Source organism: Schistocerca cancellata, chromosome 1 (genome assembly GCF_023864275.1).
Source record: "Schistocerca cancellata isolate TAMUIC-IGC-003103 chromosome 1, iqSchCanc2.1, whole genome shotgun sequence".
Classification (NCBI taxonomy): domain Eukaryota; kingdom Metazoa; phylum Arthropoda; class Insecta; order Orthoptera; family Acrididae; genus Schistocerca; species Schistocerca cancellata.
In genome coordinates this window covers 328,058,260-328,086,251 of record NC_064626.1, presented here as the reverse complement: position 1 = coordinate 328,086,251, position 27,992 = coordinate 328,058,260, and positions in this window count along the sequence as shown.

Below are 27,992 nucleotides of genomic sequence, written 5' to 3'. Positions count from 1 at the left end.
CATACATGGTGTTATGGTATACCTCGCGTAGCCAGTATCTTCAATTCTGAAACGGAGGGATGTAATTTCTCGAAGGTGCCTCGCCATAGATGGGCGGGAGTGGGCTGTCATCGGATGTAAATCGCCGCTCTTCAGCCACATGCGAGTAAAATTTTATAAACATTATTTAACAGTTGGACATGACGGTTGACAAAAACAAACGTTATGTATAATGATAAGACAGATCATCAGTTAAAGTTAAAAATCTAAAAGGTTGACTTGGTGATTAATTGAAATACATTTCAGACGAATGTAAAATGAGTGTGGCACAAAATAAAAATAAAAAAAACAGACGGACTGCTGCATAGAGTAAAACAGGAGGCCGATTCTCTGTCAAAGATTTTCTTGGGCCCTCTTCCTCGGTGTTTTAGTTTTCATTCGGTTCTTGGGTTGCTCCTGCAAACGTAGCAGCCTTTCCGCTGTTTCATCTGCATCAGACGCGATGTCATACATCGCTTACTGTTAAGTTGCAGGCTCAAAGCGCGCTAAAAAGCAACAGCCTACGGTTTCCTGTGATATAAGTCTTAGCAGAATATACTTAAAAAAAAAAAAAACAGACACAGAGCTACATAAGATGACACCAGCGCCCTCACATGGACAACGATGTCCGGGATAGCGTAATAAAAGAATCTATTCAAATTCGACTGGGTTTCGGACATCGGCTTGTATGGAACGACTTGGCAATAAACTGAGCACCACTGATATGAGGACTATTCGGAAAGTAAGCAACGATAGGTCGCGAAATTGAAACCACAGTGAAAAATCAACGGTTAACTACACCTTCCAGCTACGTCCCTATACAGTCGCCGCTCAGACGTAGACACCTGTCGTAGCGTTGTACCAACTTTTCAATTCCCTCATTATAGAAGACAGCCACCAGTGCGTTCCGACAATTTTCTTCTTTGGACTGCAGCTCGTTGTCTGTGTCAAAATATTGTATTCATAACCAGTGGTTCATTTGAGCGGAGATGAACCTCAGGGGAAGCCAAATACGGCCTGTATTGTGGGTGATCATTGAAAACGCTGCAGGAGCATCTTCATTGCCACTGCAGAGTGCGGCCGAGAATTGTCGTGTAGAACGAACTGAATGACAGTTTTGTGGACTGCATAGCTTCAGGCGAATCTTTCGTCAGGCTCTCATACTTGGTGGGAGACGTTAATTTTTAGCCGTCTTTACGTTCTCATTGTGAGCTCAGAACTGAAAACAGCGACGTGATGCGATCGACGGGCTTACTAGACACAGCGCCCAACGCCTCTGTATTTTACATTTCGTGACCGATCGTTTCTTACTTTCCAAATAACCCTCGTATCACATCCGGCAGTGCAGCTGTGTAAGTTCTTGACCTCCGATCACAAGGCAGTTAGGTATCGCCTTTAACAGTGGAAACGCCAAACATACCAAATCATACATTTCTCGGAAGAACCAAAAAACAATGTACAAATTTTTGTGCACAACTTATTTGTACCCAAAAATTTGAGAACGTACTCTGATATCATAGAACTACGTTGCTCACTTAAAAATTTATGAATTACTGTGCTGATGAACCTCTTACGTTATTTGATTTTCAAACAGCTGAGCAGAACTGAACGTACTCAGACATTTCTCTCTTTACTTATTCTGATCAACACTAAACTGACACATAACATTTTTAGCGCAACGCAATCTGACTTTCAATAATCCCTACAAAGAATGGCCCTGACTAACAATAACATATACCTTTCATGAACCACTTACCTCACAAAAATGTTGGTTACTGAAACTACTGCAATACAGCGAGCGCCACTACTGCCAGCTAAATAAAAGGTTCTAACTACTGAAGGCACTAAATACTAACAGGCATAGTCAGCAAATGAAAGATTTTGATAGAGAACAAACAGTGTATTTACCTTAATAGTGTTCAAAAGACACACACACACACACACACACACACACACACACACACACACACACACACACACACACATATATATATATATATATATATATATATATATATATATATAATGACTTTTGAACACTATATATATTTCCCACATCTACCACTGCTGGCGGCTCACCTCCAACTGCGCAACGCTACGCGCTGTTCACATCCAACTGCCCAACACTAGAATATTCCAACAATGCAAACCAGCCACGGACTGCACACAGCACAGTCAGTGATTTTCATACAGAGCGCTTCGTGGCGTTACCAACATAAAAACGTAAACAGCCTACTTACAACTTCATCGCTACAAGAAAATGACACAAATTAGAAAATTAATATTTTATTAAAAACGTTCTAGGAATCATTACTGGGGAACTGATTCGTTCCAAGCGCCAATATGAAAGTTTTTGTTTCAAGTTCTGCTGAGGCACTCCGTATTATCTGTGTTAATACGTGTACAGATATTCAGCTGTAAAAGTTTATCTAGTGAAACACGTAGTGTATGATTTGGGTGGAGTGGGGTTGGGGCTGGGTGTCGTACAGGTGTGGGCTCAATTTTGCAGAGAATTTGCTAAGTATTTATAAATGCCAGCACCGCCTACTAAAATATTTTAGGTGTTGTCGTTAAACACTGCAGTACACTAACGAATTGAACTTGCAAGTTATTCGTGTGTGCAGGACATAATTCTGTATTCAGCACTTTCACTTTGGCTGAGGATGTTTCCCTTTACAGGAAACTTAACATCCCTATTTGCATAATCTTCTACCGTGTTAAGCTGAAGCCGTCGAGTGCGTGGGGTAGAACTTAACACGGGGAAGTGTGGTGTCCTCGTGGGATTCAGTACTTTCGGTAGGGGTTAACCTGCAGTCCCGGAGGACTTGCATTGCTTTTCTGAGAGTCATTGGCTAATTTGCAGCAGTGTTTTCAGTACGTAAGTACTCTGTAAATATAATCCACTGTCTATTTCTTCAGTTGTTGTTGATCGATAACTACGGACCATCAGCATTCAGTTCAGAGTATTGCCTTTGTACGGGTTTCTCCTCTGTGGACTAAGCTCTCGCCACAGATTCCTCAGGCTTCAAATGTATGCCATTTACTTAACGTGGCAAGATTTCAGCCTCCTAGCGCTCTGGAACATGGGACACGAGTCATAATGCATACTGTAATGCCCCTGCGTAATGTGAGCTGGCGGTTCTGCAGTCTGTTAAGTTAAGTGAAAGTGTTGCTTTATTTTACTGACTTATAATTAAAACGCTTAAGTAATATTCCTGTAATATTCCGGCTACGAGTACAAGCGATGACGCGCTACCCTAATTGAGACGTCAACGCTCTTTGCTGTGAAAAAGAGCATCTATGACTTTTGTAATTGGGGAAGGGAATACAGTAGAAGAAGAATGGGTAGCTCTGAGGGATGAAGTAGTGAAGGCAGCAGAGGATCAAGTAGGTAAAAAGACGGGGGCTAGTAGAAATCCTTGAATAACAGAAGAAATATTGAATTTAATTGATGAAAGGAGAAAATATAAAAATGCAGTAAATGAAGCACACAAAAAGGAATACAAACGTCTCAAAAATGAGATCGACAGGAAGTGCAAAATGGCTAAGCAGGGATGGCTAGAGGACAAATGTAAGGATGTAGAGGCTTATCTCACTAGGGGTAAGATAGATACTGCCTACAGAAAAATTAAAGAGACCTTTGGAGAAACGAGAACCACTTGTATGAATATCAAGAGCTCAGATGGAAACCCAGTTATAAGCAAAGAAGGGAAAGCAGCAAGGTGGAAGGAGTATATAGAGGGTCTATACAAGGGCAATGTACTTGAGGACAATATTCTGGAAATGGAAGAGGATGTAGATGAAGATGAAATGGGAGATACGATACTGCGGGGAGAGTTTGACAGAGCACTGAAAGACCTGAGTCGAAACAAGGCCCCGGGAGTAGACAACATTCCATTTTAACTACTGATGGTCTCGGGAGAGCCAGTCATGACAAAACTCTACCATCTGGTGAGCACGATGTATGAGACAGGCGAAATACCCTCAGACTTCAAGAAGAATATAATAATTCCAATCCCAAAGAAAGCAGGAGTTCACAGATGTCAAAATTGCCGAGCTATCAGTTTAATAAGTCACAGCTGTAAAATACTAACACGAATTATTTACAGACGAATGGAAAAACTGGTAGAAGCCGACCTCGGGGAAGATCAGTTTGGATTTCGTAGAAATGTTGGAACACGTGAGGCAATAATGACCTTACGACTTATCTTACAAGAAAGATTAAGGAAAGGCAAACCTACGTTTCCAGCATTTGTAGACTTAGAGAAAACTTTTGACAATGTTGACTGGAATACCCTCTTTCAAATTCTAAAGGTGGCAGGGGTAAAATACAGGGAGCGTAAGGCTATTTACAATTTGTACAGAAACCAGATGGCAGTTATAAGAGTCGAGGGACATGAAAGGGAAGCAGTGGTTGGGAAGGGAGTGAGACAGGGTTGTAGCCTCTCCCCGAAGTTATTCAATCTGTATATTGAGCAAGCAGTAAAGGAAACAAAAGAAAAATTTGGAGTAGGTATTAAAATCCAGGGAGAAGAAATAAAAACTTTGAGGTTCGCCGATGACATTTTAATTCTGTCAGAGACAGCAAAGGACTTGGAAGAGCCGTTGAATGGAATGGACAGTGTCTTGAAAGGAGGATATAAGATGAACATCAACAAAAGCAAAACAAGGATAATGGAATGTAGTCGAATTAAGTCGGGTGATGCTGAGGGAATTAGATTAGGAAATGAGACACTTAAAGTAGTAAAGGAGTTTTGCTATTTGGGGAGCAAAATAACTGACGATGGTCGAAGTAGACAGGATATAAAATGTAGACTGGCAATGGCAAGAAAAGCGTATCTGAAGAAGAGAAATTTGTTAACACCGAGTATAGATTTAAGTGTCAGGAAGTCATTTCTGAAAGTATTTGTATGGAGTGTAGCCATGTATGGAAGTGAAACATGGACAATAAATAGTTTGGACAAGAAGAGAATAGAAGCTTTCGAAATGTGGTGCTACAGAAGAATGTTGAAGATTAGGTGGGTAGATCTCGTAACTAATGAGGAGGTATTGAATAGGATTGGGGAGAAGAGAAGTTTGTGGCACAACTTGACTAGAAGAAGGGATCGGTTGGTAGGACATGTCCTGAGGCATCAAGGGATCACAAATTCAGCATTGGAGGGCAGCGTGGAGAGTAAGAATCGTAGAGGGAGACCAAGAGATGAATACACTAAGCAGATTCAGAAGGATGTAGGTTGCAGTAGGTACTGGAAGATGAAGAAGCTTGCACAAGATAGATTAGCATGGAAAGCTGCATCAAATCAGTCTCAGGACTGAAGACCACAACAACAACAACATGCCTTTGGTTATTTCGGAGATAAAGAATGGCGATTTTACATTGTTTTCTTTTTGGGGGGGGGGGGGGGTCAGATACGTATTTTGCATATAGACGTAATTTGAAATGCAAAGGAAATACAACTTGCAATTGCAGTTGTCAAGAATAAAAAATTTATATTGTGAAAAAGAAGATAAATATCGTCTACGAACTTTTATTCGATGTTGGATACTCGGGCCTTCATAAAACGATTAGCGTGTTTAGCAATCCAGTGCATAGTGATTTCTTCGCTAATTAAGAATACCGGACGCATGTGCTACTAACACGGTCCGAACAACGCGAAATATTTCGCCGTCAGTTTGTGTGTTAAAGACGTTCCTTTTACGACCTGTCTGTTAGTAAGAAGATAACATATTGACACTGTTGTTCAACCTTCTCATTCTGAAAGTCTTTCCAGAAACTAACGGTGACTATGAGCACTTCAGCTGCCACGGGAAACGGAGTTTTCATCGCGAGTTCTAGCAGTTTTATCCGAGTTTGCTTGCGTTCTCTGAGAATCGGAGAATCGGAAACCTCCGAACGCCAACTCATCCTGTACTTAACCCGTTCTCTCCTTACAGCAGCCACGAAGAAAACATATTCATCTATAGGCAATTTTTTCCCAGATTTTTTGATTAGACAGGTCAAAATTTTAAGATGTATGCATCTAGGTAAAAAATCTAAACAATTTTAAACGCAGTACTTGTCTTATCTGTGTCAAACTCAAAGATCAAATAAATTAATTTTTCTTTAAGACATAGCAGTTCATTATAATACAGTACATCCTATATCACGATTTCTTGAAGAATGACATTTATTTGAGTATAATAAAACGATGTTAATAAAATTAAATCTGTCATATGCTGACGGGCCTTGTAAGCTACCAACTACTTTCTTGTTGTTTATTCCTCACTCTCAGGGTGGGTAAACGCATTTAATGCATATTAATAACTTGAATACAACGTATTAATGTTCCACAATAATATTTATTAGTTCGTTATGAGCCGGCCGTCGTGAGATAACTTAATGTTGAACCGATAGTCCACACGACTTCCGAGAGAATTCATAGCTGTAAAAAGAAATGTGATATTTTGTGACTATATCGATAAAAAACACAAGCGTGTTGTAATATCTAAAGAGACACTGAACTAATAAATCTAATATTACAATACATTCAAATATAAAAACTATGTGAGTGTATAAAACAGAAATGTTCTACAAGTGAGTATAGGCACAGGCTACTATGACATATGGAGAAACTAGTGCTTATTAGCTAATGGTGAAAGAAATAACAACTGGCTCCTACTTTAATAAGGGTGAGTAGTGGAACTGTGTTTGGTCATTAAGGACCAGGCCAAGATTCTTTGTTTGGTGGTTATTAATGACCAGAATTTCAAGTAATTCTGCTTTAAGCGTGTTTCGGCTGTCATCCTAATATCTTCTTTCTCCACTGGATTTGTTCTAGTTCATGTAACCATTCTGTTAAAATCTCCATTGCCTCTGCAACAGGAATATTAGAAAACAGGTTGCTAGCATCAATGAAACTAGTTTTGATCCAGGCGAAATGGGCACATCTATTAGGTTTTTCACTAATGCAGGTAAATTGGGTATTCCAACTTTTGGTTGAAATTTTGTTTCTGATTTAATTAGTGAATCTAACTCTTTTGCTAATTTATGACAAGGTGCTGAAACTGAAGACACTACAGGTCTTATTGGAACACCTTCTTTGTGAAGCTTAGGTAACCCATATGACCTGGATGCTATTTGTGAGGTATTTGGCGTCACTATCAGTAAATATGGATTTGCAGGTTTTAAGACAGTTCTTCAATTCCGTTCCATACTGCGGGATCGTAGCGTAATTCAAGGAAATCTGCAGGGTTGAGGAATGTAAACACTTTTTCAACGCGGTATATTCTGACATATTAAGTAGTGGGAGGGGGAGGCGGATGGAGTTACTAAGTTATCCTATAAAATGTGTAAGCCCCCCACTATAAGTTTCTCTATGAAATGTAGCCCAAATTTATCTCCAAGTTCATAAAAAATGTACATATTCACAACACTATGTACCCACAAACTGTTATTCAACATAAACTCATATGATGACCTTATTTGATTTGAGCTGTAGCTGGTCTGAGTACAGGTTGTCTTTATATGAAATGCGCAAATGAAGTAAAACAGTTATCTGGCCCTAATAAAAATTTTCATTTACCTCGCAGCATGACAATATTATTGCAGATTTCTCAAAAGTACAATAGCAAATAACAAGTAGGCAGCGGCTGAGCTAGAATTCTATTTCTAAATAAAATTTCCAATCAATATTCAAGTTGTTGCATACCGTATGGCACAATGTGGTAATACTCGTATGTATGATAAACCTTCTTTAAACAGTGGGATGGGGAGAGTAAGTATTTCTATGAAATGATATTCCAATACAACCATTTTAGGAAGAAGTATGTAGTCAAAAAGACAGAGTAAACTTTCGCTTGATATTCACACATAAAATTGGTCTGAACAAAGCCATGCTTAACAAAGTGAGCAATGATTTGAAAAGGGTACAATGTTAACAGAGAACTTCTCTAAAAACCAACAGTTGATATCTTAATGCGTGATTCAGAGAAGTAGGGTGGTCTGTCTCTCTCAGCTATGAGCAAGTTAACTAGCTGACAATAATTATTCTAACAAACTAGATGGGCAGTGCTGTAGTCTTACCTCAGGCTTCTTCTCTTCAGAAAGAATAACATTATTCCAAATTTATATTCTCATTGCATTCCATTAACTTACATACACCATATTCATCACTGCTGTCCTTTACAGTAAATCTTTCTTCATCTGTCAGGTACAAGTCAACACAGCGCTACTTAATAGGTCTATCACCTAGCACAGTTTCATTAAGAATGTATCAGACTGTGCCACAACAAGACCAAAGATTGTTTAATAGTAACGTAACTTGCTCTCTCTGATGTGCACGCCGATAACTTACAACAATTAAAAACGACATGGCCCCTTACATATCCCCCACATTCACCAGGTACAATTTTGGACGAGGGTCATTTCAGATAGGAACTGGACATTGACAAAATGGATAGGAACATACAAAACATGTCACAAATAGATAAAGAAAAAAAGCTTTACAAGAATACTCGTTTAAGGACTATAAGAAAAATATATCCCCAAAAGTAAAGAACACGTGAACGAAGTAATCAATTGAATTCACAACACGTAGGTTATCATGTTTCATGATGTCTATGAGAACGTTATGCACAGAGCTATTTTGAAAGTTTAAATGTCACATTTGGTACTGTAGTAAGTAGTATTGGTTTTGTAGCACACAGGGAGTAGATCAGAGTGTCTATATCGTACAAGGCGTACGGGTCTGAAGCAGAGTCAAATATGGAGTAATACTTCTGGCTTTCCAGCCATCATGTTCAGGTATAAGAAGCTCTTCTTAGAGCAGTTGAGAAGGCAGAAGTTCAAGATGACGTAATGTGATGTAGGTACCGTTGACAGATGGTTTGTTAGGTACGGGTATCGTGAGGGAGACCGCCTAGATTGTGGTCCTATTCCACCATTGGCTGCTGCATTCGGAAGTTGCGCGCCAAAACGATTATCTTCTGTTATTAATCTTAGGCAAACTAAACAGTGTACTTACTTGCACTTCAATAGTGTGCTATCGTTCCATTATTTCACAAGTATTAATAACCAGCAGAATAGTAAATAACTGCTAACGAAAAGGCAGACGAAGCACTTCGGTGCTCTTCGGATCGCGCCTAAAGTGGATGGCGGGCGAAGTTCAAATTGTTCAAATGGCTCTGAGCACTATGGGACTTCACATCTGAGATCATCAGTCCCCTAGAACTTAGAACTGCTTAAACGTAACTAGCGTAAGGACATCACACACATCTGTGTCCGAGGCAGGATTCGAACCTGCGACCGTAGCAGTAGTGTGGTTCCGGACTGAAGGCCTAGAACCGCTCGGTCACAGCGGACGAAGCGGGCAAAGTGGCAAGGCTGTATGATCAGAGCTGGTTCGGCAGTGTCGGAGGATAGACATGTTGTTGCCGCGGTCTGTGTCAGTTAAGATTTCATTAGTAATAAATGGTTTGTAGAAAATAGAGCTGCTTCGGCAGTCTCTGAGAACGGTCATGTTGTATGCCACGGTATCAGTTAAGACTTAACTTGCAATGTCTAATGTGTAAATGTGAAAGCTGTAATTAAGTAAATAAGCAGATCATAAATTTTTTGATGAATTTAAATTATCTGTGACTCTAAAGTGGAATGTAACGATGCAATTTCTCTTGTTCTGCTAATAAAAAGCGAGTGACATCCCTTACAAACAAACTGATTAAAAAATTTTATTATTTCTAATGTAGCAGTTCCTCGCTTACAGGTTCTTACAGCCTCAAGATAATAGATTCACGACCTATGCGCTGTTTTTTTGCGCAGGGAACAACAATTTTAGACGACTACAGGTCGTGAACGTTTATTGCAACTTATGTATTCCACTCAGGGCGGTGAAAGCAAATAAGCACCTCGCGTGTCCTGAAATCTTAGTACAAATGAGATCAGTGACATGCCATCTGCGGTAACAAAGAGGAAGTATGAAGGAGAGTAACATTTTCGAGAGAAATATTTTCGACAGAAAGGGTTTACGATACACATGCATATCTCTCCTCTCTCTTTCTCTCTCACACTCTCTTTTTCGTCTTGCCGTAATGGCAGCAGTAATTTGCATGATGAAAGTAGGTAAAAGAGTTCTTTAGCTCGTTTCAATAATGTCACTGTTGTGGAAAGTCATGTTGATGGAGACTCAGTGGCATTAAGCACATTTCTCAGCTGACAACTCCACTCATGCACAAACAGTAAAATATGTAACAGTATCTACTTGAAGCGTACCTAGACCCATTGTTAACTCCAAAGCCATCTTGTAGTCTCGAAGAGTTTATTATAAAAGTCAGTTGCAGTTAGTGTCGCTGAAATATGACAACATTTGGGAAAGAACATTTCAGAATATAGTCAGTAAACCTATTTCTTATGCCCTGGCACATCTCAATCATTTGTGGTGTGTGGTCAATCAGTTACAATTTGTTATATTTACAGTGTACAATTACCGATATTAAGATAGGAGTAATACGATTGTACATAGTTGTACACGTGCACTGCGCATGAAGTGCAATGGTAACAACAGATTTCTATGTCTATAAAAGAACGTAAGGAAAAACGATTTTACAAAAATGTGCACATCAGACAAATATATCAAGTGAACCAGTGTACAGTAGCAGGTATGATAAGAAACAATTATTACATGTGTACAGAATGACGTACCCTAAATTCTTAATCTATTCAAATAAATATCTATGTATAAAATCACTAAAATTGACAAAAGTATAGGGAGTAAGATAGAAAGACACGCATGAGGATAGCAATCAACGCATAAGGATATTTTTCGCACACACAGATAAAGAAAAACGTGGATTAGGAAGTAATCAAGGTTAAACATGAAAGAGTACTTTATGCATATAGTCAAATGTCAGGCTATTATTATACTTAATATGGTGAGCGATCAGCTGCTATCTAGTTATATTTTATCCTTTACTTTGTGCACCTCTTAATAATTTTACCCACAATTTCATCAAACATTCCACAAGTACCGCTGTTTATGTCTTTGCTCTTTACTGTCATATATTTGATACATTCTTATAAGATTATATTATTTAGCTTCATTGTCCTAGCTAACCATCTGCTATATTTGCCCTACCTAATCATATTTCATCTTATATTTACCCTACCTAATCATTTCATCTCAAATTCACCTTTTTAACCATTAAACGAGTTGTGGTGTAATGGCTAGCATACCTAGATAGTAGCCAAGGACACCTGCATTCAAGTCCCGTCCCCGGCACAAATTATCATTCATTTCTTCAGCTTCCACTGTTATCGTAGATATAGATGAGAGCCAAGTGTACCGAGAAAAATTTAATTGTATCAGTTCTATGAAGGGAAGTGATCTGCGTGGAGGTTGTCTTTTACTAACCACGCATCTGAGGTAAAACAGTTACCTGGTCTTAATTATAATTTCTACTTACCTCGTGTCTTTACAACATTGTTGCAGATTTCTAGAAAGTACAACAGCAAATAACTATCAGGCAGCGGCTGAGCTAGATTTCTAGTTTTAAATAAAATTTCCAATCAATATTCAAACTGTTGCATACCATTTGGCACAATGTGGTAATGCGTATGATAAACCTTCTTTAAACAGTGGGATGGGGAGAGTAACTATTCCTATGAAATGATGTTCCAAGACAACGATTTTAGAATGAAGTATGTAGTCAAAAAGACAGAGTAAACTTTCGCTTGATATTCACATGTAACATTGGTCTGAACAGTACCATGCTTAACAAAGTGAACAATGATTTGAAAATGGTACAGTGTAAACAGGGAACTTCTCTAAAAACCAAACAGCTTAATCAGTTGATATCTTAATCCATGATTCAGAGAAGTAGGGTCGTCTGTCTCTCTCATCTATGAGCAAGTTAACAAGTCGACAAAAATTATTCTGACGAACTAGCTGCGCAGTGCTGCCGTCTTACCTCAAACTTCTTCTTTTCAGAAATAACAACATTATGCAAAGTTATAATCTCTTTACTTTCTAATATATACATCAGTTTCCTCCTTGCTGTCCTTTACAATAAATTTTTCTTCATCTAACAGACACTAGTCAACACAGCACTACTGAATACGTCCATCGTCTACCACACTGCCATTAAGAATGTATCACACTGCACAGAGGCAAAGACGGCGCCACAACAAGACCAAAGAATATTTAACAGTAACGCAACTGGCTCTCTCTCTGACGTGTGTATCGATAACTGACAAAAGTTAGAAAATAGATGCTTATATTACAAGTGCGAGAAAAATTCTCAGATCACATAGCCTCCGTCACCGCTGTGTATTCCATCTGCGGTCTTGGCTCAGTATTCGTCAGCCACGCTGCCAAGTGAACTAGTTGTTCCGAAAACTGTCTTAAACTGTAATACATACCCTACCACATTTTCTTTCTCACAGTGTACTAGTCTATCATGCTATGCAGGATAGTATCTGTAGAGTTTGGAAACTATGAGCTATGCAATGGCGAGTCGAAAGTTTGAAGCGAGGATTCTTGTGAAAGCCGAAGGCGTGGAATCTAATCTTGGTCCAATACTGAGTTTTAATTTCTCACAAAGTCCGATTGTAGGCTCATATTTGTTTTCAGAATTCCCTACCAGTGCAGAACTTGCCACACTGTGTGTAGCGAGTGATTTCGTGATGATTTTGCAAACTTTCAGGGATGACAGAGAAGGGTAAATGTAGAAATTGGGGTAAGGGACTCTGGTCCGGAAACGACTGAGGCGAAAGTTATGAGCGAAAAAATTGTTCTGATACCTCTGACAGTCGAATACATGAACCAGAACTGTCGTTGCTAAGATTGTAGGAGAGACAACTTTGAGAGGTGGGAGGTGGTAGTATGGACCAAACCAAGAAAAAAGAAAAAAATATTCTAAACATGGACTCTAAATGCATGTCTTAAGAGCGATGAGCACTTGTTCTTCTTCACTATTGTGAAACAAATCTCTTTTACTGAACAAGTGCTCGTGGCCCTTAAGGTGTGCATTTTAGAGCCGTAGTTTAATAAACCATTTTTTACGGGATTTTTTTTCTTATTTGGTCCATACTTCCACCTTCGAAAGTTGCCTACCCTACAATATTAATAATGCCGGTATACAGGGTGATACGGAGCAAAAAACTTTCAATGACTTTATTTTCGGAAATGCATGGTTTACATGCTAGAGACCATTAATTCAATCATACATTGTTACAGAGTCTCCAGTCCAATAAACGCTTTAAAAACATGCAGCCACAGTTACAGAACATGTTGAAAATGGTTTCTATGCGCCTCAACGCATGCATGCACGCGCCATAGCATGTTCTACCACACACATTCACATCAGCCAGGCTGCATCTGAACAGTGTCAAAGGCAACATGAATACGCTGCTCCAGTGTCCCCACGTCTTGAATGGGTCCTACATACACGATACCCTTGAGATGGCCCCATAATCAGGAATCGGTTGTGTTGAGATCCGGTGAACGAGGAGGCCATGCCCCTGGAGTCCCTAGTCCGATCCGTCGACCAGGGAAGATACGATTGAGATGCGTCCGGACTTTGACAGCGAAGTACCATCATGTAGCAGCCACATGATCCTTTAGACAATCAGTGACACTTCTTCCGGCAGGGGAGGGAAAGTCACCCGTAAGAATCGCCGATAGCTCCGGCGTGACAGGCAACTTGGAAGGAAGGCTGATCCCAAAATAGGGTCACCAATTATCACGGCCCACACATTCCGGCTGCACCGATGCCGACGATTCACCATAGGGGTCTTGCATACTATCCCACAGATAACTGTTATGAAAACTTCCCTTAGGGATATGGCAGCAAGAGAGGGGAAGAAAACCAATGTGCACTCCGTGTGCATACCGGATGGAGTCATTCCAGATGTGGAAAGGGTCCTTCCGGATGCCATGAAGGGTACAGGGTGCACCCATCTGCAGGTGATCGCTCATGTCGGCACCAATGATGTGTGTCGCTATGGATCGGAGGAAATCCTCTCTGGCTTCCGGCGGCTATCTGATTTGGTGAAGACTGCCAGTCTCGCTAGCGGGATGAAAGCAGAGCTCACCATCTGCAGCATTGTCGACAGAACTGACTGTGGACCTTTGGTACAGATCCGAGTGGAGGGTCTGAATCAGAGGCTGAGACGGTTCTGCGACCGTGTGGGCTGCAGATTCCTCGAATTGCGCCATAGGGTGGTGGGGTTTCGGGTTCCGCTGGATAGGTCAGGAGTCCACTATACACAGTAGGCCGCTACACTGGTAGCAGGGGTTGTGTGGCGTTGACTGGTCGGTTTTTTAGGATAGATGGCCTCGGGCAAGTACAGAAAGGGCAAAAGCCTCAAAGGGTGCGGGGCAAAGTCAGGAAATGCGGGGACCAAGCAGCAATCGGTATTGTAAACTGTCGAAGCTGCATTGGTAAAGTACCGGAACTTCAAGCGCTGATAGAAAGCACCGAAGCTGAAATCGATATAGGTACGGAAATTGGTTGAAGCCAGAGATAAATTCTGCCGAAATTTTTACAAGGGCACAGACGGTGTTTAGAAAGGATAGATTGCATGCAACCGGTGGTGGCGTGTTTGTCGCTGTTAGTAGTAGTTTATCCTGTAGTGAAGTAGAAGTGGATAGTTCCTGTGAACTATTATGGGTGGAAGTCACACTCAACAACCGAGCTAGGTTAATAATTGGCTCCTTTTACCGACCTCCCGACTCAGCAGCGTTAGAGGCAGAACAACTGAGAGAAAATCTGGAATACATTTCACATAAATTTCCTCAGCATGTTATAGTCTTAGGTGGAGATTTCAATTTACCAGATATAGACTGGGACACTCAGATGTTTAGGGCGGGTGGTAGGGACAGAGTATCCAGTGACATTATACTGAGTGCACTAACCGAAAATTACCTCGAGCAATTAAACAGAGAACCGACTTGTGGAGATAACATCTTGGACCTACTGATAACAAACAGACCCGAACATTTCGACTCTGTAAGCGCAGAACAGGGAATCAGTGATCATAAGGCCGTTGCAGCATCCCTGAATATGGAAGTAAATAGGAATATAAAAAAAGGCAGGAAGGGTTATCTGTTTAGCAAGAGTAATAGAAGGCAGATTTCAGACTACCTAACAGATGAAAACGAAAATTTCTGTTCCGACACTGACAACGTTGAGTGTTTATGGGAAAAGTTCAAGGAAATCGTAAAATGCGTTTTAGACAGATACGTGCCGAGTAAAACTGTGAAGGACGGGAAAAACCGACCGTGGTTCAACAACAAATGAAATGAAATGGCGTGTGACGAGAGCCTCTCGTCGGGTAGACCGCTCGCCTGGTGCAAGTCTTTCGATTTGACGCCACATCGGCGTCGGTGGGGATGAAATGATGATGATTAGGACGACACAACACCCAGTCCCTGACTGGAGAAAATCTCTGGCCCAGCCGGGAATCGAACCGGGTCCCTTAGGATTGACAGCCTGTTGGGCTGACCACTCAGCTACCGGGGCGGTGAAGTTAGAAAACTACTGCGAAAGCAAAGAGAGATTCACTGCAAGTTTAAACGCAACCAAAACCTCTCAGACAAACAGAAGCTAAACGATGTCAAAGTTAGCGTAAGGAGGGCTATGCGTGAAGCCTTCAGTGAATTCGAAAGTAAAATTCTATGTACCGACTTGACAGAAAATCCTAGGAAGTTCTGGTCTTACTCTAAATCAGTAAGTGGCTCGAAACAGCATATACAGACACTCCGGGATGATGATGGCATTGAAACAGAGGATGACACGCGTAAAGCTGAAATACTAAACACCTTTTTCCAAAGCTGTTCACAGAGGAAGACCGTACTGCAGTTCCTTCTCTAAATCCTCGCACAAACGAAATAATGGCTGACATCGAAATAATTGTCCAAGGAATAGAAAAGCAACTGGAATCACTCAACAGAGGAAAGTCCACTGGACCTGACGGGATACCAATTCGATTCTACACAGAGTACGCGAAAGAACTTGCCCTCATTCTAACAGTCGTGTACCGCAAGTCTCTAGAGGAACGGAAGGTTCCAAATGATTGGAAAAGAGTACAGGTAGTCACAGTCTTCAAGAAGGGTCGTCAAGCATATGTGCAAAACTATAGACCTATATCTCTGACGTCGATCTGTTGTAGAATTTTAGAACATGTTTTTTGCTCGCGTATCATGTCCTTTCTGGAAACCCAGACTCTACTGTATAGGACTCAAATTGTATTCCGGAAACAGCGATTGTGTGAGACTCAACTCGCTTTATTTGTTCATGAGACCCAGAAAATATTAGATACAGGCTGACAGGTAGATGACTTCCGGAAGGCGATCGATACAGTTCCGCACTGACGCCTGATAAACCAAGTAAGAGCCTACGAAATATCAGACCAGCTGTGTGGCTGGATTGAAGAGTTTTTAGCAAACAGAACACAGCATGTTGTTCTCAATGGAGATACGTCTACACACGTTAAAGAAACCTCTGCCACAGGGGAGTGCTATGGGACCATTGCTTTTCACAATATGTATAAATGACCTAGTAGACAGTGTCGGAAGTTCCATGCGGCTTTTCGCGGATGATGCTGTAGTATACAGAGAAGTTGCAGCACTAGAAAATTGCAGCAAAATGCAGGAAGATCTGCAGCAGATAGGCACTTGGTGCAGGGAGTGGCAACTGACCCTTAACATAGACAAATGTAATGTGTTGCGAATACACAGAAAGAAGGATCCTTTACTGTCTGATTATATGACAGCGGAACACTGGTAGCAGTTACTTCTGTAAAATATCTGGGAGTATGCGTGCGTAACGATTTGAAGTGGAATGATCATATAAAATTAATTGTTGGTAAGGCGGGTGCCAGGTTGAGATTGATTGGGAGAGTCCTTAGAAAATGTAGTCCATCAACAAAGGAGGTGGCTTACAAAACACTCGTTCTGCCTATACTTGAGTATTGCTCATCAGTGTGGGATCCGTACCAGGTCGGGTTGTCGGAGGAGATAGAGAAGATCCAAAGAAGAGCGGTGCGTTTCGTCACAGGGTTATTTGGTAAGCGTGATAGCGTCGCGGAGATGATTAGCAAACTCAAGTGACATACTCTGCAAGAGAGGCGCTCTGCATCGCGGTGTAGCTTGCTGTCCAGGTTTCGAGAGGGTGCGTTTCTGTATGAGGTTCGAATATATTGCTTCCACCTACTTATACTTCCCGAGGAGATCACGAATGTAAAATTAGAGAGATTCGAGCGCGAACGGAGGCCTTCCGGCAGTCGTTCTTCCCGCGAACCATACGCGACTGGAACAGGAAAGGGAGGTAATGACAGCGGCACGTTAAGTGCCCTCCGCCACACACCGTTGGGTGGCTTGCGCAGTATAAATGTAGATGTAGATGTAGAAGATACCACTCCAGGTAAAGGTGACCTCTTTCGTGAGTAGGATGGATGACACAATTCCCGGAGTCGTGGTTGCCTAGTGAAGAAGCCAGTGACAAAACTGCTCCCGATGTTGAAATTATGTCACTATTTAGGCCTGCACACGCGGTAAGTGGTAACAGTAGTAGCAGTTGTCAAGGAGAATGTTCCGCTCGGTCGTCTGGCTTACCCTGTACTGGCGGACCAACTGTCTGGTACTGATACAGCGGTCCCCTTACACAGTGTTAATTACATTTTCCTCCAAGTATGGTTTCTGAATATTTCGGGTATGTCCTTCGTGATTTCATGCTTGCTGAAATGACCCTGTCTCAGACAAACGGTGAAACACTGTTGCAAACATTGAGTGCTGTGTTTGTTGTCGGCGAGGATATAGGTCTCGTGATACAACCTTGCTGCCCGCCGCCCGTTGCCATGTGCCTTTCCATAAGTCAATACCATGCCTGCAAGGTCTGCGTACAATGCTGTATCATATCCACTAGAGGATGAGTCAGCGATAGAAATGAATCGGAGACAACATTACCATTTACTATGGAAGGAGAGGGCGCTAGGGGATAACGTATGAGGAACAGTGCCAGCCTCTAGGAGGAAACGATGCAACTGTAACTGTGGCTGCATGGTACTGCGCGTATTAGACCACAGTCTCTGTAACACAGTTCCCTTGAATAAATGGTCTCTAGCATGGGAACCATGCATCTACGAACATAAGTTCTTTAGACCTTTTCTGTTCTCTATCCTCTCATCGACCAACCCCTTGAGTTTGTACACGGTGGAAAAAGTCGCCCTTTAGATTTTCGCTTATAACTTTCGACTCGGTCTTTTCCGGACCTTGCCCCTTACCTGTATTTGAGACTATTACCCTTCTCCATTATTCCTGAAAGTTTGACGAATCATTACGGAATCAGCCTGTGTATTTTTTATGATCCATTGTACACGTACGTACAAGTAGCAGAAGTAATTATTCGTTTGAAATATAGTCTTGTTTTAGATTCCTCTTGGTATCGTCCAGATGGATCATCATGAATGCTCACTGCTGTCGCCGTTACTGGAAACTATGAAACCGAAGCTGGCCGGTGTGGCCGCGCGGTTATAGGCGCTTCAGTCTGGAGCTGCGTGACCGCTACGGTCGCAGATTCGAATCCTGTAGGGTCAAAAGACTGGTTTCCTGCCTTGCATAATTTTTAATCCGAGGATTCGTTTTTGATCTTCCAATGTCATTGTTCCCTCTTGGTACTTGTTGAGGTTATATATAACAGCGAATTTCGAACATTTTCACCGTTTTACATTGTCAAACGATTTTTCTAGGTCGACAAATCCGACGAGCATGTCTTTATTTTTCTTCAGTCTTGCTTCCATTATCAAACGCAACGTCATAAATGCCTGTCTCGTTCCTCCACGTTTCCTAAAACGCTCTGTGGTCTAAGGGTAGCTCGGAGATTAATAATGGAAGTGTCCTCTATCCCGAGTTCGAAACCTGCACCGGCTGCGGTGGCCGAGCGGTTCTAGGCGCTACGGTCCGGAAGCGCGCGACTGCTACGGTCGCAGGTTCGAATCCTCCCTCGGGCATGTATGTGTGTGATGTGATTAGGTTACTTAGGTTTAAGTACTTCTAAGTTCTAGAGGACTGATGACTACAGATATTAAGTCCCATAGTGCTCAGAGCCATTTGCACCATTTTAACCATGAAAACGAAAGCATTCGTATGCTTCTAATGGAACGAATAATCAATCAAATTTCACCTTCTCGGCATTTGCTCGTCTAAAATAAGACTTCAACAGCGTAAAGTGGAATAAGTGGTTTTGGAAGTGAAGAGAGAGGAGAGAAATGCAAACAAAGTATATTAAAAGAAGGAGTGAGGGGGATGGCAAAAGTGGAAATCCTAAAGATCCGCCTTTCGAGAAAACTAAAAGGCATTGATACTGATACTAATGTCGACGTGTATGATATTCCGGTCGTCCTAAAGTGAAGAAGGATTTTAAGAACTGTTAAACGAAGCGGGAAACTGTCTTAGTAAGGACTGTATATCACAGTCAGCAGTGGTGCAGTTAAGAATAACAATGTGCACAACATCGAAAGGAGCTGAAAGAATTTAAAATGTGACGTTACAGATATACAAGGTATTTCAAATGGTTCAAATGGCTCTGAGCACTAAGGGACTTAACATCTGAGGTCATCAGTCCCCTAGAACTTAGAACTGCTTAAACCTAACTAACCTAAGGACATCACACACATCCATGCCCGAGGCAGGATTCGAACCTGCGACCGTAGCGGTCACGCGGTTCCAGACTGAAGCGCCTAGAACCGCACGGCCACACCGGCCGGCCAAGGTATTTCAACAATATATGCTGACCTGCCGTGAGCAGATTTCTTAGTGGTGAGCATTGGAGCTTACTGCGAAGGCTGCCTGTTGCATGTTGCTTCCTCAAGCGTCGTGTGAATTTACTTGATGCCTAGTGTTAAAAAGTACTCAGTTATTTCAAGGTGTGAAACTTAGGATGTTTGAAACGTTATCTTCAATGACACCGACAGAATGGGTCAGGTTTTACAAGCAATAGTGTGTACTCTCAATCCGCAGCTGGCATTCAGTTAGGAACGATTTACACAGCATGTTTGTTCCGCCAGTTACCTCGCATTACCTACTGAATAAAGAAGGCAACTTGCGTGAGCAGTAGGTACTATGTATAACGTGCAGTGGTCTGTTATTTTGGTGTCTTCGTGAGCTACACTGGCAACAAGTTCAGTGTGTTTAAACGAGCAAGAAATATAGTCCGCCAGTGGACGACGTTTAAATCCTGTGCTGCTAATGCGTTGTCGGGCGGGTCTATCGTGAAATATGGCCATTGTTCCGGGCAGTAATAACGACCGCAGCGGTATAAACATGCTGACTCCTGACATTTTGGCACAGTCGTTAGCTGTGTGTCACTTGTGGGAATGATGTTGCACGGCCGTAAATTCATTCATTGAAGCTCCGTAAATTATGCAAGCAGAGGATTTTATGTTACACGGCAGGTGCAATATATCGCGTGCCGCACGCAGGTGCACCTGTCAGCGCCTTTTAATCCATACTGTGAAATAAGAATATGTGTAATTCGATTTAAACAGAAATGTTTTTCCCTCTTTTTGTTTCTTTTTCATCAAATAATTTTATGAGGTAACTAAAGTAACCAAAAGTTACCTACAGCAGTGACATTTGGTTCTTTAATACAGCAAATACGTGGTGCATATGTGAAGTGAGTATGCTTACTATCCCGTAAATTTTTTGAAATACTGAAATAAGAGAATAGGCAAGTGGTTCTAACTAGAGGGCCTTGTATATTTATGTTTCTTTAATAGTCATACATTATTTACCTAATGAGATACTGAAGCATATATATTTCTTTTTCTTTTGATGGACACACGAAATAAGGCCCCCCCCTCCCACCACCACCATCCCCACAAACACACACACACACACACACACACAATTTTTAGTGGGATAACGGGCAGCCTACCAGGCTGACCACGGTTTTCGGCAGGTTTCCGATGGTTATCAGCTGGACGTGCGTGCCAATATGGGCTTACACGTCCAGCTATTGGGACAGTGTCATTAAGGAGGCAATTGAGATTAAATTAGCGAGCTACCTCGTTAACAGGTATGGAGGTTTTTGTTTGAACTCTGTTTGGAATCCGGCTCTCTCCCTTATCAGAAAACAGAGGGACATAGTCAATGCTACCTCACCTGCGAATTCGTAGTCTCACTATCGACAGCTCTGACTTTGGTCATCTTTGGTGGCACTAGTGTTCAGTGTGTGTGTTATCTTTCCTGCTTCAGTCCGAGAACCGAGGTTTTAAATTTGCATGTACGTCGCCTGTCCGTTGCAGTATGCCTTAAATATGGCGGGGTGTTCTCCCGCCGAAATATCGGCGGTCGCTGAAAGTGTTACCCCGCTGAATTCCCGGAAATTATTTGAATGAGGAGAACAAAGTTATACATTAGTCCAACTTGTTGTAAACAGTCGGGAGTCGCCAGTTGACTTACATTTACCATTTTTCAGTATATTCTTAATGTATGTATTACAGACAACACAAGAGATGTGGGGTGGCATAGAGATCGAATAAATCATGTGCTACACGCCAGCTGTAGGAGTTTCTCACCGAAATTCTCTTCGAGGTAATTGTCTGTTTTCAATTCCAATTGTTTCTAGTGTCTCTATGGCTTTCACTCAAATTCTTTACCTCGGAGGGCTATTCCACTGATTGCTTCTCATGTATTTGATTTAATTCACTAAACTGAAAGACCTATTCTAGTCCTAGTGCCTTTTCGTTCTGTGAGATTTGATTGGTTTGAAATAGGTTTCACCGCGAACGTTGACATCTTTCATATTACTGTACTCCTGTCACGGAAGTCACTCATAAAATACATGATTAATCCGTCTTCAGGCCACGAGTGGCCTACCGGGATCATCCGACTGCCGTGTCATCCTCAGTGAAGGATGTGGTAGGAGGGGAGTGGGGTCAGCACACAGCTCTCCCGGTCGTTATGATGGTATTCTTGACCGAAGCCGCTACTATTCGGTCGAGTAGTTCCTCAATTGGCATCACGAGGCTGAGTGCACCCCGAAAAATGACAACGGCGCATGGTGGCCTGGATGGTTACCCATACAAGTGCCACAACCGACAGAGATTAACTTCCGTGATCTCACGGGAACTGGTGTATCCACTGCGGCAAGGCCGTTGCCACTCGTAAAACACACACTTTCTTTAAAATAGTCGCTAACTGGATAATAAAAGTAAAATAAAATAAAAATAAAAAGTTATGACGTACTCATTATTTTAAATCGTCCTCGTGCTATAAACAGACATATTTTCTTCAGAACTGATCACATATTTCTGGTAGCCACTTTAAGTTACAGAGGATAAAAGAAAACTGGACACTTGAACAAAGCCACTTGCGAACAGCTAGGACATAGAGAAAAGTACAGAGAAAGAAAAGCGAAAATGCGTAAAAAATTAACAAAATCTCGTTACAGTTTCTTGAAATGTTGATGGAACATTAGTATTCCTCATTTTATCTAGTAACACCCAATGTGTTATGCAGAATGACCTAAGACTTTCGAGATCGCAGACCTGTGGGAGTGGCTGTCGAAAGAACAAAGAAGAAAGGTAAATAAACGGATGTAAAAGTGAATGAAATATCAGGTCCATGTTTTCGAATTATCAGCCTGCTTGTGTTAAGTCCTTCCGTTAACGAATAAGTCCTTCCTAATGCAGACCATGTATGAATATCAAGAGCTCAGATTGAAAAGCAATCCTAAGCAAAAACGGGAAAGCAGAAAGATGGAAGGAGTATATAGAGGGTCTGTACAAGGGCGATGTACTTGAGGGCAATATTATGGAAACGGAAGAGGACGTAGATGAAGATGAAATGGGAGATATGATACTGTGTGAAGAATTTGACAGAGCACTAAAAATCTAAGTTGAAACAAGGCCCCGGGAGTAGTCAACATTCCATTAGAGCTACTGATAGACTTGGCAGAGCCAGCCATGACAAAACTCTACTATCTAGTGAGCATGATGTATGAGACAGGCGCAATAACCTCAGACTTCAAGAAGAATATAATAATTCCAATCCCAAAGAAAGTAGGTGTTGACAGATGTGAAAATTACGGAACTATCAGTTTAATAAGTCATGGCTGCAAAATACTAACACGAATTCTTTACAGTTGAATGGAAAAACTGGTAGAAGCCGACCTCGGGGAAGATCAGTTTGGATTCCATAGAAATGTTGGAACACGAGAGGCAATACTGACCCTAGGACTTATTTTAGAAGATGGGTTAAGGAAAGGCAAACCTACGTTTCTAGCATTTGTAAATTTACAGAAAGCTTTTGACAATGTTGACTGGAACATGCTCGTTCAAATTCTCTGGGTGCCAGGTGTAAAATACAGGAAGAAAAAGACTATTTACAATTTGTACAGAAACTAGATGGCAATTATAAGAGTCGAGGGGATGAAAGGGAAGCAGTGGTTGAGAAGGGAGTGATATAGGACTATATCCTATACCCGATGTTATTCGATTTGTATACTGAGCAAGCAGTAAATGAAACAAAAGAAAAATTTGGAGCAGGAATTAAAATCCATGGAGAAGAAATAAAAACTTTGAGGTTTGCCGATGACATTGTAATTCTGTCAGAGACAACAAAGGACCTGGAAGACCAGATGAACGGAATGGACTGTGTCTTGAAAGGAGGATATAAGACGAACTTCAAGAAAAGCAAAACGAGGCTAAATAAATACAGGCATATGAAGTCAGGTGATGCTGAGGGCATTAGATTTGGAAATGAGACACTTAAAGTAGTAAAGGAGTTTTGCTATTTGGGGAGCAAAATAACCGATTACGGTCGAAGTAGACTAAAGTATACTATGGCAAGTAAAGCGTTTCTGAAGAAGACAAATTTGTTAATATAGAGTATAGATTTAAGTGTCAGGAAGTATTTTCTGATAGTATTTGTATGGAGTGTACTCATGTATGGAGGTGAAACATATACGATAAATAGTTTAGACGAGAAGAAAATTGAAGCTTTCGAAATGTGGTGCTGCAGAAGAATGCTGAAGATTAGATGGGCACATCGGGTAAGTAATGAGGAGGTACTGAATAGAATTGTGGAGAAGAGGAAATTGTGGCACAACCTGGCTGCAAGAAGAGACCGGTTGGTAGGACATGTACTGAGGCATCAAGGGATCACCAATTTAGTTTTGTATTGTATCGTGGAAAGTAAAAATTGTGGAGGTAGATAGAGAGATAATTACAGTAAGTAGATTCAGAAGGATGTAGGTTGCAGTAGTTAATCAGAGATGAAGAAACTTGCACAGGATAGGGTAGCATGGAGAGCTGCATCAAACCAGTCTCTGGACTGAAGAGCACAACAACAATCAGGCAGTGGTATGGAAATAGTTCGTACCACGTTTGTTTGAAATGATAACAGTGTCTGCGATTCGGATACAGATAAATTGAAACGCTGAGACGTTTGAACTACCGTACTTCAATGTTCTTCTTAGTCTATCCATGAAATGAACGGGATGTCGCGTACTGTCGAGGTTTTTCTGGGTGTTTTTAGCCTCGCCTCTCCAAACGCTACATTTCGAACTCGTGTCCAGCAAAATACGAGTGTCCTGGATTACAACGTTTTTATAAACAGTGTTCAGAAAGAAATAATTAATGAGCGCCAAATTGTTAATGAACTATCTAAACACGACACACAATTAATGGAAGTAAATAATATGGCGCCCTAAAATTCTGAGAGAGGTTCACACAACGCAGGGTACAACGTTTTGAAAGGTGAATTAAAAGAGATGATATGGCATGAGGGATATATAGCAAGAGATACTAATGTCAAATTTTATTTATTCTTAGCAAATTTATGTCAGTATTTGAAACTGGCTTTCCTCAAAACTTCTCCTGATAAATCCATTGAAAATCAAGTAAGGCTTGGGTAAGCAAGGGAATTAAAATTTCATATAAGAGGAAAATTTATATAAAAAGGCCAGAATGCGTCAAGACCCGATGTTACTTACATAGAACAAAAAATCCTGAAATACACACATAAAAAAAAGTTTTTCATCACCTCGGTTCCGAGAGTTTCAAAACCTTTGCAGAAAACTGGATTAGAGATCAACATAAACACCATTTCTGCCCTTTTTACTTCTCATCAAAATCACATATTTCATGTTGTACCACCACACAGCGAGACCTTCAGAGATGGCCGGCCGCGGTGGCCGTGCGGTTCTCGGCGCTGCAGTCCGGAACCGCGGGACTGCTACGGTCGCAGGTTTGAATCCTGCCTCGGGCATGGATGTGTGTGGTGTCCTTAGGTTAGTTAGGTTTAACTAGTTCTAAGTTCTAGGGGACTGATATCCTAAGATGTTAAGTCCCATACTGCTCAGAGCCATTTGAACTATTTGAACCTTCAGAGATGGTAGTCGAGACTGCTGTACACACCGGTGCCTCTAATACCCAGTAGCACGTCCTCTTGCATTGATACATACCAGTATTCGTCACGGCATACTATCCATAAGTTCATGGTCGAAATGAAGCCATGTTAGGCACTCGAATAAGTGGCAGGATAAATGGAAGACTACTTAGGTATCCTGGGATACATGCTCGATACTAGAGGATGAAGAAGAAGGGAAAATTTGGACAGGCAGGCTGTGCTAGGAATAAGTCAAACAGGCTGTCGAAATGGCTCTGAGCACTATGGGACTTAACATCTGAGGTCATCAGTCCCCTAGAACTTAGAACTACTTAAACCGACTAAGGACATCACACACATCCATGCCCGAGGCAGGATTCGAACCTGGGACCGTAGCGGTCGCGCGGTTCCAGACTATAGTGCCTAGAACCTCTCGGCCTCATCGGGCGGCCAAGTTCATCAAGGCACTATTGGTCCAGATTGTCCCACTCCTCAACGGCGATTCGGCATAGATTCCTCAGAGTGGTTGGTGGGTCACGTCGTCCATGAACAGCCCTTTTCAATCTATCCCAAGGACGTGCGATAGCGTTTGTGTCTGGAGAACATGCTGGCCATTCTAGTCGAGCGATGTCGTTATTATGAGGGAAGTTATTCACAAGATGTACACGATGGGGTCGCGAATTGCCGTCCATGAAGACGACTGCCTCGCCAATATGCTGCCGATATGGTTGCGCTGTCGGTCGGAGAATGGTATTCATGTATCGTACAGCCGTTACGGCGCTTTCCATGACCACCAGCGACGTACGTCCGCCCCACATAATGCCACACCAGAGCAGCAGGGAATCTCCGCTTTGCTGTACTCGCTGGTCAGTGTGTCTAAGGCGTTCAGCCTGACGGGGTTGCCTCCAAACACGTCACCGACGATTGTCTGGTTGAAGGCATATGCGACACTCATCGGTGAAGAGAACTTGATACCAATCCTGAAAGGTCCTTTCGGGGTGTTGTTGGGCCCATCTGTACTGCGCTGCATGGATCGTGGTTGCAAAGATGGACCTCGCCATGGACGTCGGGAGTGAAGTTGCGCATCATGCACCCTTTTGCGCACAGTTTGAGTCGTAACACTACGTCCTGTGGCTGCACGAAAAACATTATTCAATATGGTGGCGTCAGGGTTTCTCCGAGCCGTAATCCATAGGTAGCGGTCATCCACTGCAGTAGTGCATGGGCGGCCTGAGTGAGGCATGTCATCGACACTTCCTGTCTCTCTGTATCTCCTCTATGTCCGAAAAACATCGCTTTGGTTCACTCCGAGACACCTTGTTGAGAGCCCTTTCCGGCACAAGGTAACAATGCCGACGCGATTGAACCGCGGTATTGATCGCCTAGGCATGGTTGAACTACAGACACCTCCTTCCTGATGGAATGACTCGAACTGATCGGCTGTCGGATCCCCTCCGTCTAATAGGCGCTGCTCATGCATGGTTGTTTATATCTTTGGGCGGGTTTAGTGACATCTCTGAACATAGGGATTGTGAATCTGTGATGCAACATCCGCAGTCAAAGTCTATCTTCATGAGATCTGGGAACCGGGATGATGTAAAACGGTTTTGATGTCTGTAATTTAAAGAAAGTCATTTTTTTAACTAGTCTCCTGGCAATTTTGATGCGGCCCATCACTAATTATACTCCTGGGCCACCCTCTTCATCTCAGATTAGTACCAGCACCTGTCGTCTTGAATTATTTGCTAGATGTATTATAATCTCTGTCTTCGCCTACAGTTTTTACATTCTAAAACTCCCTCGAGTTCTGTGGAGGTTATTCCACGATGTCGTTATACATTGAAACTTTCTGGCAGATTGAAACTGTTTGCCGGACCGAGATCCAAACGGTTGACCTTTGTCCGCCTCAGGCAAGCGCTCTTCCGACTGAGCTACCCAAACACGACGATTAACAAGTTCTCAGAGCTTTAATTCCGCCAATACCTCGTCTCCTACCTTCTAAACTTCACACAAGATCTCCTGTGAAACTTGCAGAACTAGCGCTCGCAGGAGAGCTTCTGTGATGTTTGTAAGGTAGAAGACTAGGTACTGGAGAAATTAAAACCGGCACGCTAGCTCAGCGTGTTCGTTCAGAAGGTTAGCTGTCCTCTGAAATCAGAAAAAAAGAATGAATGGATAAACGATGAACTTCAACGGTTGCCACATGGAAGTCCGCCCCGAGCAAATCGCAAGAAAATTAACGAACAAAATGAGATCAATTTAAAAAAATAAGAAAAAAGTCGGTAGAGCGCTTGTCCATGAAAGGCAAAGGTCTCGAGTCCGAGTCTACATCCGGCACACAGTTTTAATCTGCCATGAAGTTTCATATCAGCTCATACTCCACTGCAGAGTGAAAATTTTGTTCTCGTAATAGATTTCCAATCACCCAATCCCTTGTTCTTCTCAGTGTTTTCCATATGTTTCCTTTCTTCATGAACCTTTTAGCCTATCAATTCACCTAATTTCAAATATTCTTCTGTAGCATCAATTTACAAATGCTTTGATTCTCTTCTGTTCGGGGTTCCCCAGTGTCCATGATTGACTACAACGCAATACTTGGCTCTAAACGGA